We start from the raw sequence: 13,564 nt of genomic DNA, 5'->3' as shown, positions 1-13,564 counted from the left end.
CCAAACTTGGTTAATTAACTTAATTTCAGTAACATAAAAGTTTCCTTATGCCAGCTGTACCAGCCCCATCACTGCAGGCTTATTTTCAAAACTAATACATTAGCACTTTGTCAAAGCTATTTTTATTTTTGCCTAAAAATGAGGCCTCCATAATTTTGTGGAGACTGTAATATGTTTTGATCTTAGAAAAAAATGTTCTGATGTTCTGCTTATTTGAAACAATAGCTAAAAGAGTAAGTATCGCATTCCAGCTAGTGAGACAAATATCTCAATATTCAGTGTTTCTAACTGATTTTTATGATTGTCCAAGTACAATCACTTTTAAGTATGTATTACAGTCTGTGAGGAATTCAAGTCTGAATGGTCCCTGAAATCTATGTAGCAAAATGGCCATATACAAAATTGCACGTGGTTATACAAGCTTTTCAAAGAATAATAAAATGGTTTGGGTTAGAAGAGACTCTCAAAGAACATCTAATTCCAACCCCACTGCCACTGACAAGGACACCTCCCACTAGATCAGGTTGCTCAGAGATCAAAGACTGCTTTTAGATCATTTAAGTTCAAAGCTATTATTACACATGGGGATTTTTTTGTTTGTTTCTTTTTGTTTTTCCACTGATATAAGACAACATGCAGTACTGAGTCTAAATTATACACATAACTCATATGTATTAGCTTAGATTCCATATATCTATAGCATTTGTGTCTGGCTTTGGAGTGTTATGCTTCTCAGCAGGTATTTTTCATCAGTGCACTGAGCAGGAGAAAAGGATATATCACTTTCTAGGCATCTTGTAGGACTTTGCTGTTAAAAATAGCAATCAGATCACAAGTTAAGTATTTATATGTGGTCTTTGATGGGATGAATGCTCTTTTTCATAAGAGAGGAAACATAGAGTGCTCATAATCATATTCAAAAGTTAGTAACTGCCCAATGATGTGCTTGAATGAAGTCCTAATAAACCATAAGGAATATGGAAAGGGTAATCAGAAGAAGTATCCCTACTCCTTTGATGTCAGTGGAAATTATTCTATTGGTTTTGCTGAGGGCCAAAGCATCACCTAGGCCTTTGACTCCAGCAACTTTAGTCATATATATTAAGTAGAGAATCACTTGGTTGTTCTCATCTATTTCAGTGCTGTTAGCCATGCATTAATTATCAGTTGCATATAACAATGGGCTGGTATTCAGTCACAGGCTTTGACTCCAATCAAAATGTTATTTGGGGAAGCAACTAAGTAATTCTGTATCACTTTAGATGTCCCTCTTCACCAAATCAAAATGTTTTATTTTTTCCAAAATTTTCAACCAATTCTGAACATAACGTCAATGATAAAATTAATGACTTTGCATTAAATCTAAGCAGAATTGTTTCATCCTTAATATCTGTCATTCTCTTTAATCTTTGCTACTCTGGAAAGCTAATCTAGAAATCAGATAAACACTTGACTGTTCATTCTGTGGTCTACATCCTAAACTAGTATAACTCATCCAATGATGAGTTAATTAAAGCCAAGAAAATTGTGTCAGTACAAACCAACTGTAGAGCAGACCCACGTGTTCAAATTACAGAGCATATATTGTAGCATTGACAAATACTCTAAACATCAAATCTGTAACTGGATGCCATACTTACAGCCCACTAGAATCACACTCACTATAATATTACAATATCTTCTCTCCAGGAACCAGATAAGAAGGGAAATTTCAGATATGTAGGAGAAACTGCTGAGATGACCCTCAGATTATAAAAACTATTCCAATATGCATTCTTTATTTGGGAAATTGATTTGTGTAGTTTTAGTACAGACAACCTGTGTAACTCAAGCAAAGCGAGATGTTGAAGACATGCAGAAAACCCTTCCTTTGAAATAAATTTTAATTCCTCCCATGACTCTAGAAGGAAACTGCTTTTGACAGACTACATTTTGCCACTGTTTCATTTAATAATTCGTATCAACATTTACCAAGGGAGATTCTCATTGTATAACAGCCAAGTTGCTGTCCATTCTAATGACTTTTATTACTTGTTGCTTTTGTGTTGTGGACTATGCAGGTAATACTGCTACGACTAAGCAAAAAGGACAGCATCAGAAAATTTGATCTTTGGTAAGGGTTTTATTTCTAACCGTCTCAGGTTTATATTTTAGGTCATACTACATTTTGAAATAAAATCTTTCTCACTCAAAAACCTAACAATACGATGGGTGATGGTTCTTGCTCCTTTGAATGAAGATAGCTGCAAGCCATGTCTGTCAGTTTAAATATATGTGGAGACCCTGCAAAACAGTTACCATGTTCAAAACCTATTGATTTGACTTTGGAATTTAAAGTATACAGAATTTCACAGAACTTGGCCTCAGCTGTGGAAAGAGTCTGTTTCCTATTTATTTATTTATTTATTTATTTTATTTATTTATTTTAAATAGATGTGGAAGGAACCAATGTCATATATATTAAAAAATACTGGTTTGCATTGCATAGGAATAATACCTTAGTCACAACAGGATCAGGTAGAGGGAAATCAAAGCAACTTCTATTGCTTTGGCATGGAATGAGTACATTCCATGAGTACACCCGAATCATTCTTAAGCTTTAGGGAAAATAAAAATAAAAATCTTAGATATTGTTAAATCCAAGTCATGTGGAGTACATTCTGCTTAGGAACAATAGTCTATATGTACTGAAATGCTCATGAGAAAACATGCCTGATTTATATTGCTATAATGGAAAACAAAATGCTTTGAAACCAACCATGGCTGCCTATAACTCTCTCTGTAACAAGCAATAGATAAATAACTTGTAATACTAATACTCACTTCATTACAGTATTCTTCAGAGTTCTGCTGTACTTTCTGAAGAACCTCACAACGTCCTACCACTATGTACTCCAAATTTGGTTTGTAAATGGAAAAATCCAATATTGTGAAGCTGCAGCTTCATTAAGAATTATATAATTATTGTAACAGTTTTAGTTCTTGCACTTGGGCTAGAAGTAGATAGTTATTTTGCTGGATTTACTTTTATTATTCTTCTGGGCCCACACACTCAGACATATGAAACACATGCATGAGTTTATCTACAGGATGGCATGTTAGCCACCAAGATAAATCAAGAAACTTAGCTCAAACAATGTGATAATTTTTGCTGTTTATGGAATGTCAATTCATTTTCACATTTGTTATTAAAAACTGAAGAGTTCATTTTCATTTCTGTATTATTATTTGTGAAAATAGCACACACACAAAAATGAGTTTTTGGACATTCCCTTTCGACTAAATGTTCTCATTTCAATTCTGTTATCAAGAACGTGGATTTTTTGCAATTGCTTTTTGACCTATAATGTGAGTGTGGAGGGGTATACCAATAGGCTCACTGTAGTTACCAATTTGATTTGTTAATTCACTGACATTTATACATTGATTCATAAACCATTAGCACCCTCTAACTCACTTCAGGCTTTTCATACAGTTCTGCAAATGCACTACATTTCTGATTACTTACAGTCATAAATACATTTTGTAGTGAAACCTTCAATTGGTCTACTGTAAGGATACTCGTATTTCTGCTTTAACCCATGGACGAAGATTTGGAACAAGAAATATGTCTCTTAATTTCTGGTTATGTAAAGTAATTCCAGATTTTATATGAATAACTTTTGATTTATACTAGAGAAAATCCTTGCTGGAAGAAGTGTGACCAGTCACACACTACTTTTTCTTTTTCAGATCTTATAATTTCACTGCCCTTATTGGATACGGTATTTTGTGAGAAGATTCAAATAGTGAAAAATTGTCAGAAAGACCCTCATTCATTTCAGTCCAGTAATATGGGATATGCAAATATTTAGATCATATGATTTTATTTTCAGCATTGCAGTGCACACGAGGGAAAGAAATAAGGATCCCCATGTGATTGCCAGCAAGTATACAGCACACATGTACTTATTTATACCAAGGAGAGTCTTCTACTGGAAATTGCCTGAAAACCAAGCAATATACTGTGCTGATTAATTCAACTTGTATAATTACCTAGAAGCAAAGAACAAGACTGACGGGAAGAAGAGATTTGCTTCTTGTTAGATCAGCTCTAATCTCATTTCCACACAGTCTAAAAAGACTACTTTGTACTTATACTTGTTAGTGAACCTATGGAGTCCTTCCTAAAGTTGCTGTCTCAGATAAGAGACGTTAAAATTGATAGAATCATAGGTCTATGCAAGTACAGTCCTTTAATCTTGGTGGGAGGACCTAGGTTTCAATATATCTAGGCTTTTAAGCATTGGATGTTAGGATAGTAGTTAGAAAGAAAACAAAAGCAAGGGTGAGAGTCTGTATATTATATTTATGCAAGAAATCCACCCCAATCTGTCTATTGGGAGTCATTTTTGCAACAGTGTTATTTGCAGTTGGAATACACAGCACAATTCATGTAATTTTGCTAATTACTTATCTAGATTGTTCATGTATATGAAGTCGGTGGAGTTATAAACATGATCCATACACTCATAAATAATTGTGGCTACAAACCACTGCCTTGAATTTTATTTCCAGAAGGGAATTTAAAGCTTTGTAATTCTGACTGACCAGGTCTCACGTTACAAATATTAAAAATTCTTTACATTAAATAAAGTCATTAGATATTATTAAACACTGCAAAATTCTTTTGTAAGGATATCTTGCAGTAATGCTTTATAGGTTGGTGTTAGGCTACTACAACGATAGGCAGAATATAAGACCAGAACAGAGCAGCAGAACTTGGCCATTGTCACTCAGATTGGTTTATAACTGGTTGCAAAACACTGTACTAGTTTTCACAAAGAAAACAATGACTAACAAAATGTATACATTTATTCTTAGACACTAACTGCCTCTGGGGTACTACTGAAATTTGTACTGTGAAAAGCCCACTAAATCATTCATTACAACACATCACTAGTTACCAGCTAGCAAAGATTTATGCACTTTGTTTTCCATCATTGTTTGGAGACAGCAGCATAAAGTCCCACTGTAGGTTCCAGGGGTAAATATTCCCCTGCAAAGCAGCAGTTCTCAATTATCTCCAGTAACATTAAAGCAATTTCCTAACACAGTTCTTATCTTCCTTAGACAACACATCATCAGCATATGCACAATTATAGGCTGCATTGAACTGAAAAAGTGGCAAATTGATGGAGGACATCTGTCATTTTTCTCCCCACTCCTGCACTAGAGAGTTCCTGTAACAAGAGAAATTATATAATTCACTAAAAATGATCAGTTAAAATTTAATGCAAGTGCCAAATGTCTAGAGGTACATGGATAAAACCTTTATGCCTGCAGTCCTATGGCACAAGGAGATGAAGGTTAGGCTGGTAAACTTTTTAGAGCCATATTACATGTCCATGCTGGTCACGTGCATATCAAAATTAAACTTCATTAGGTATAGCAATGGTGGCAAGCCTAAAAAATGTCATGGAAAATATGTCAGTCGCAAAGAGTGTAGCAATTACTATGAGACAGAGATAAGAAACATTAACTGAAGTATAAATAGATGCCTCAGGAAATTATATAACCACATCCACTTATGCATCTGAAACTCAAATTATGCAGCAAGTAACTACAGCAGTGCTGTAAACATGACCATAGACAATCTTGTGCCCAAACATCTCCTTAAATCACCTAATAAATCAGGTAAAAATAAATAAAATATTTACTTCATGCAAGAGATTTGAAGAGTAGGGCTCTCCATTGATTCAGAGGCAACCGGGGCACAAACAGGCAGTATCATTTCCCAGACTGAATCCTTGCCTCGTATTGCTAAAGAAGGAAAACTGGCCTACTGTCATGGTTCTAGCAAGGAACTTAATAGTTTTCTGCTTTATGTTGTGGATATTCAGCTTCTGTAAATCAGTTCAACCCTGACTTACACAAGCACTATACATCTAATATCAAGCAGCTTTATGATTCTGCTTGTGGATCAGCATTCCCTTGATGAGATGCTGCTATTAACTCTTCCTTCTGTCTTTCATTTGTGGTATCTCTTTTTACCTCAGGAAAAATAGTGCAGAGTTATTTTCTAACTATGTGCTTTTTACAAGGACCTGTACAGTGTGACTGAGGCTCTGCTCTGCTTTGTAAGAACAGAGGAAGAAGAGGACGTGGAGGTAAAAGAATGGTTCATCCTCCTTACCTAATAAATCTTTTCACTGCTGACAGGGAATGGAAAAATGAGGCTCAGATAATAGTGGTGGGTTACCTGAGTCCACCACCTTTCATTTCATATAGATCACTGCAGACTGTGTCTGGATTTCAAATAGAAACAGAATGATTTTGTATTCAGTAGGAGAAACCCTGTGTCATCTTGCCCCTTCTTAAGCTCTAAAAATATTGCACTCTCTTGTTATTTGCCCTAGACTGTTAGGAAAGATGGGTCAGAACCCATAATCTTGTTCTTGAGAACATAAGAAAAAAAAAAAGATAACTAGTAAGAAATAATTCAGCATGCTTTAATTTTTGCTTGTACTTAATTTCTTTGAAACGTCTAATAGAAGACTTGCAAATCTGACAAAACGTGAGTTTTCTCCAACTCCTTAAAGCCAATTACTTTTTTACAAGAAATGTGTTTATGTGAATTTTAGTGCTTGTGAAAAAGGAAGAGTGAAGTGTTTCATTCATTGGTGAAGCATCGCACACCAGTCCCCGTAGCAGTTCTGCCAATGCAGTTCAGGCCCACACCTGTCCTGGAGCTATTCACAGGGCTAATCTATGCGGTTGTTATTCCCATGTGGGCAACTATCCATGAGAGGCTTGCCTGAGACCAGCCAAATTCATCCAACTTGTATTTTATTACACACAGGAAGTTTGATTTGAAAGAGTGAAGGGGCTAACTTGTTAACTCATGCAGTGCCATCTTCCCACTGAGTTTTTTCTTTCCTTTTTCAGTTACAGTAACTGCATCCTAGTCAGGTTCTTTGCTGGAGTTTCTGCAAGATTACAAGGACGCAAGTTTAGTAGGGTTACATACTGTCCCAAATATTATTCCTACCAGAACATTTGTGGAGAATGTGGAGAAATCATAGAAAGACTTCACACCCTGTCTAACAAAGCAAGGGCATATATCTCTACTATAACCTTCCCCATAAATTATTTGTTTCCTTCATTTTAGGTGCCAGGACTTGGTACTGCTGACGATCATGGGCATTTGCAGTGCCTGGAGGAAGAGAAATGCCAGTCCTCCCATATGCACACACATACAGGGAGTTTCTGTGACTGCTGCCAGTTCAGTCCCCAGTGGGCACCACTCTTTGTCACTTCACTGTTTTTAAAATTCGGTGTTGAATTCTGCCTCACCTTTAGCTGCAAGGGAAAAAAAAAAAAAAAAAAAAAAAGCATACCCAAGCTCAGACCACAATGAAGAGCTCAATCAATGCATGACCCACCCAGTGATATAATCAACAGGACAGCATGGATGCACTAACAATGCAGAAGCAGCATCACAACTCTGTGTGTTGCAGTGCACGATGATCATTTCCTTCACCATGTTTCTTTTCAGCAAGAATAATAATAAAGACTCACTTCAGTCATTTGTCCCCACTGTAGTGTCCCCAGTTTTACCCTGATTCAGTCTTTTGTTACATAATGGAATTCCAGGGTCTTTCAGATGAGAATTCTAATGGCAAGAGAAATCTAAACAACATAAAAGCTGACAGGACCTATATTACATATTTTAAATTACAAATATTTATTATTCCCCTTTGATTTATCTCTGTAAAGCAGGCACTCTGAGTATATACTTATTCCTGAGAGGAAAATTTTAGACTACTTACTTACTAATTACTTTTTCCATCCCATCTTTACTCCATATCCTTTTTTTTTTTTTTTTTCTTAAAGTTAACATGCAGAGTGTCTGAGGTCACAAAAAATGAGGACATGGAATAATATTAAGAGTAATACAAGCTTATAAGACCTGACTCACCAAACCAGCCAGGGTTCTGCTGTACAGATAATTCCGTCTGAGACAGCACTAACTTTGCCTGATAATTCTCATGTGCTTTCTCCACAACAGAAAGAACTAGGAGAACAGACCTTTTCCTCCCCTCCCAACTCCTCCTACATTGTACATTGCCCTACCTCTCCTCTCCGATGAATAACAGCTTAGATGGTTAAAACTGTGATCATTAGGAAATTCCATTTTCCTGTTGCACTGAAAGTTGATTGATTATCTCTGTGCTTCATTCAGTCTGGACAATTTTGATTACTCACTGTCTTCCTGTTTTTTGACCAGTTATTTTCTGGCCACTTTTCCTTTCCTGCTTTTATGCTACCTCTGCACAATGCTGCATATTTAAATGAAAATAAAAGCTTCCATGAGAATTATTGTTTATTTTAGTTTTGATAGCATCTTTAGGATATTTTGCATCCTCAATGTTCCTGACATAACAAACATGAGAGAATGAGCTCCAGCCTTAAAAGAGGTCCTTCTTAACTGAATAACTAACTGGAAATTTTGATTCAGCCTGTGCTGGCATGTGGGTTTAAAAAATAAAGAGAGAGAAAGAGGCAGGAGAGAAATGTGGTGCTACCAGAATATAAATATAAATATATGTCAATAAAAGTACCCCTGAGGGTGGGAGGGAGTGTAAATGTCACAGCAAGGCTAAAGATTATTGCTTTTTTTTTTTTTCCTCTTCTAATATGCAGGAGATAGTCTTTTAGCATAGCATTGAAGGAGTTAAAATGAATGCCTTTCTGCCAAACATGATTATCATTCAACACAAGACAATATACAGGGCTGTAAAACACCCCTTCCCAAGTTCCCCAAATATTTCTTCACAAGAACTAAGTAGATTGTGAATGGATGTTATCTGAAATCTAAAGGTGTTTATTCTCTTAGTGATTAAAGAAAGAGGATCATCTTTCTGCAGCTAGTTGGCTAGACTATAAGATGTCTTCTCTCGGTCAGCACATCTATAACAAGACAATAATTCAGTAGCTTGTAAAATATGATTGCATATGAGATATTGATGGCCTAAGGGAAGTTCTGAATATCAGAGGTTCATAATTAGAATACCTATGCATTTGATCCAATTGAGTTTCCATCAATGTCACAGACATGAGTGGTTATGAATTTCAGAGTCATCCCTGCCCATACAGACTGATTTATGCACTTCCAACTTTGGACAAATGAAGGGCAAATAATTAAAGCCAAGCCCTTCTACCTAGAGAACTCCTCATTATTAGGTGGTTCTGAGATTTATAATCCCCCCTCCCAGTGCTTAAGATCAAGTTCTTCAGCTGGTAACTCATAACCTATTTATGCTTATGCCATCCATTCACTTTCTGTCGTTCTGTCCTCTTATCTGTAAATCCACAGTCTCAACATGTAGGATGTGTGGATCTGCTGATAAGAAATTTTTGCAGGAAAAAGAATCTGGGCAGATCAACAGTTCTGTTGCCAGAGCTGCTGGCAGCAACTCTAACATCTCATTTATTCCAGATTTATAAAGATCCACTGTGCTGATCTGAGGATAGAGCTGAATGTTTGACTTCTGTGGTAACAGACTATCTAGTTGAAACCTGTATTTGGTACTAAATATTAAGTTAACTAGATACTGATAAGATTACACAGTGTGGGACAGAAAACAAACATTTTTTTAGCGCTGAGATTTTCATAGTTCCTGGGCTTTATTATTATTATTATTATTATTATTATATTTACTTATTTTTAAATTACTGTATTTTAATGCAATTATACATAACTAAAAACTAAAGCACTGGTGTGGAGGTAGGGATTCAGCACCCTGTAGCCATCACTCAAAACAAAAATAGAAATCCAATTGTATCATTCTTTTTAAAACTATTAAACAGAGTGTTACTTGTGGAAACAGTACTCTATTAACTATGAGGGAGAAGAGCTAGGGAAGAAAGGCAGGGAAAGCTCCTATACAGTCTCCATTTCAATATTCTACAGTATCACTGGTTGCCCTGCCATCCAGTTAAATAATAATAAAAAAGGAAGATGCCAACTAAGCACCAGAAGGAAATAGATTTGCTAAATGATCCTTTGCCATTCAAATTGTCTCAGAAAGCTTTTTGTTAATACTTCGTGTGTCTCTCCCTGCATGCCTGTGTGTGCACGTTTATCATTCTGAATACACAATACCAAATGCATAAATAGAGATTTTGATAGGGCAAAACATGGATAAAGCAATTAGAGTAACCTTACTGTCAGATGCTCTAACACAGACGCTCTGCCATCTCTGGGCAATGATAAAGGACTTGGCTATATCAGTGGCATTCAAAGTGCACATGAAAAAAGACAGATGTCCATTGTGATTCTTTCTTGCCTAAGTATTTTCAAAGCTGTACTGGTAGACGCTTTTCTCTCTAGGTAAAAACTGTTGCACTGCACTGCACAAGAATAAGGTTCTAAAATTAATTTAGTCAAAGAGTGAAAGTAATTTCTCAAATAATAAAAAAAAAAGACTTCTACTGGCAAGATGCATTTTACAATTTACTGCTGAACTGCTGCAAGAAGAAGCTCTTCACTGAGCACCATGGCACAGGGCCAGAACAAGCTATTTCAAAAATCACTGTTGGGCATATACCAATTTGATACACAGGATTTAGCAATACTGTTGGGAATGACTCTGTGTATGTGTGTATGTGTTCATGTCCTGTTAAATTTTAACAGTTTCTAACTGTATACTCATCTTCGGCATGAGGAAATTTGTTTTTAGACTGCTAAATTTGTTTTAAAATATAGAAAATATATCAGGTTGGATAACAGATATTTTTTTCATTTACTTATTTTGTATTGGAAATTCTTTTTTTTTTTTTTATGGGCAGCTCAAATGATAAAATGTCTCAGATGAATCTTGTAAATCACTTAAAGCAAGGATGTAAACTTTATGAGTGTGAGCTATTGGCTAGCCCCTTCCACTTCCAAATTCTCTAGTTCAATGAATAATGTGTGGTCCTACGATAATGGATCACTAGAAAAAGACGCAATATGCTTGTATATAAATATATATATATTTAGCCTATTATATATATATGTATATAAATATATACATATTTAGCATATTAAATTGGAATCCTTCAACCACCCAATCCAGGTTCATAACAATTCAGGTTTTCATGTGATAAAACTTCAGATTTTTTTTAGATACTTACAAGACATTATGAAATAACAGCAAGTTTTCAACTGATATAGCTAAAGAGAGCATGTTTAGTCTAGGAGTGTTTGCAACAAACTCCAGAGCTAAGTGGTTAAATATAAGAGTAAGGTAAACCTAGATCAGTCAGTGAGGTGGCCTGTGAAACAAGACAAACGAGATTGCTAAATGGGGTACATTTAACTTGATGCAAATCTTTTAGTGACACAAGAAGCACCACCTAGGAAAAACTTCCTAGATCACAAACGAAATTAAAAGGTAACACAAACACACTACTAGCAAACATTCCTTCATTTAGAAACACCTCACATGGTTTCAACTAGCATTTCAGGCATGCAATAGGCTCACTAAAACCACTTCATTTACCAAAATCATAATTCGTTAAATGATATGTACACCTAATGCCCTGTCTACAGGTAGCTTTTGTAGCAATACAACTATGTAGGTTGTGTCCATGACACTGCTACACTGCTACAATCCTAATATGGATGTAATTCTAGTCATTTAAATCACTTCTACCTACATACTTGTTTCCACATACATACATGAAGAAACTACTAATGAAAGCATATACACATTAGCACAACCAGAGACACACTGATGGGGTTGTATCATCTTCAATTACAGCTAAATGACATCACTTTGGGGTATTCAAATTATTACTCACATGAGTAATCCCTAATCATGAGAAGAGTGTCTGTGAAATTAACTTGCCAGTGAAGGAGAAAAGGATTGAGTCTGGAATCAAATAAATTAATTTAAAAAGCAGTCTTTCAGCTGTGAAGTTCTGTTTCATAAGCACAGCTAGGTTTGCTTTCCATTGACCTTGGGAGCAATCCATCTTGGGAGCAACTCAGTATTTTTAACCTAATTTAGAAATTACCAAAACACTGGGGGAAAAATATATTTTTTCTTGTTTAATTTAATTTTCAATTAACCAACAAAATTATTTTTGAATTAAAATTAATTATATGCTTTGAAGGGTTTGAGGGAGTCCTCAGTGATTGCAGACAAAGTCATGGTTACCTATGTATGTAGCACATACATTAATTATATATAGATGGCATTTCTTCAGAACTGTGTATGAAATGTCTTGTTCTGTCAGTAAAGGTGTTGTTGGTCTAAAATAATACTTGTTCTTGCATTCATTTACAATGACACTGTGAATGTTACACCCATCTTAAAACAGTTCAAATACTGCATTTCTTTTTCTTTGTAGGAAAAGCATGCGGAAGAAAAGAAATATTTTTAACTCTGAACTTACAGGCCTAGGGCTGATGGCCCTATGACTACAGTTTGACCATGGTTTGATCCTGTACGGGTTGTGTGAAGATTGAGCATCACCAAAGAATCGCAGCAGTGCTAGGACGCTGAGGGAGTACTGCATCCTCTCCCCACACAGGCAGCCCTCTCCCACATGATGAATCTTGGCTAATTCTTATGAAACAGCTCTGAAAGATAAGAGCTACTCATGCGACTACATGGTACAGGACCAGAACTACAGTTGAGAAAAGCTTTTCTCTTTAATTTTCCCTGTTGGTTTTAATGAGCAATTGGCAAAGGCTACCAGCAGGAACTGGTAGCAACCCTGCTGCACATTGATTTCAGTTCTAAGAAGGTGCTGATGAGGCTTTTCATTCAGGGCTCTGACCTTTCCTGCTCTTAATGGGTCACGGAGTATTTCCGTACAGTACACAGTACTTACTACAATAAGTGTCAGCCTGCCCAGACCTTGAGTCACTATGCATGATAGTAAACAGCTAATGAATTAGGGAGATGAAATTCCAAAATCTTTTGCCCTAATCTTGTAATTCTCCATCAAGATCCCTGACATTCACTACATTTTGTCACACCAAAAGCCTATTAAATTTTGCCTGCAAGGATTGAGGGATCAGTTTCAACGACCTTTGAATGACCAAAAATTCTCTGTGCTGCATGCATTTGTAAACACCCTTGCATTATACTAGGATAGAAAATGTGTGTTTAAAAATAAATAAATAAATAAATAAATAAATAAATAAAACAGTTGCAGCTTGAAGTAGAATGTGCAGGAGATTGCTTCTAGGTAGCACTGATAGATAGCACAAGATTTCCTTTTAGAAGAGATGTTTTATGGACCTCTTTAAGCATCATTAAGTTTTCAGGAATGCTGAAGAGAGCATGATGGATTTGTTTTAGAATGTTCCTAGTATTTAGTTTTGATTCTGCTTAAAGGGCCATGTCAGAAGAAGGAGTTAAAAAGGAGAAAACAAAAACTAAAACTATCCAAAACAAAACTGTTAGCCATGTAAATCAAAAATAAAAAAAAGGAAGGTATCAAAAGGTCCAAACAGCTTTCACCAGTGGCTGAAAATGTTAGATTAAATTTTACTATTTGTAGGAGATATTGTTTATTGTGACTA

The 13,564-nt window shown here is 35.8% G+C and overlaps 1 protein-coding gene across 9 annotated transcripts in view; it reads right to left on the bottom strand.

The window, feature by feature from the left end:
• The window catches only part of FLRT2 (fibronectin leucine rich transmembrane protein 2), a 61,583-nt gene that overhangs the window by 41,134 nt on the left and 6,885 nt on the right, over positions 1 to 13,564 (bottom strand). The window lies entirely within an intron of this gene.

Source organism: Anser cygnoides, chromosome 5, assembly GCF_040182565.1.
Source record: "Anser cygnoides isolate HZ-2024a breed goose chromosome 5, Taihu_goose_T2T_genome, whole genome shotgun sequence".
NCBI classification, from domain to species: domain Eukaryota; kingdom Metazoa; phylum Chordata; class Aves; order Anseriformes; family Anatidae; genus Anser; species Anser cygnoides.
The sequence above is the reverse complement of the archived record's forward strand: the minus strand, read 5'-3'. Positions and strand labels throughout refer to the sequence as shown.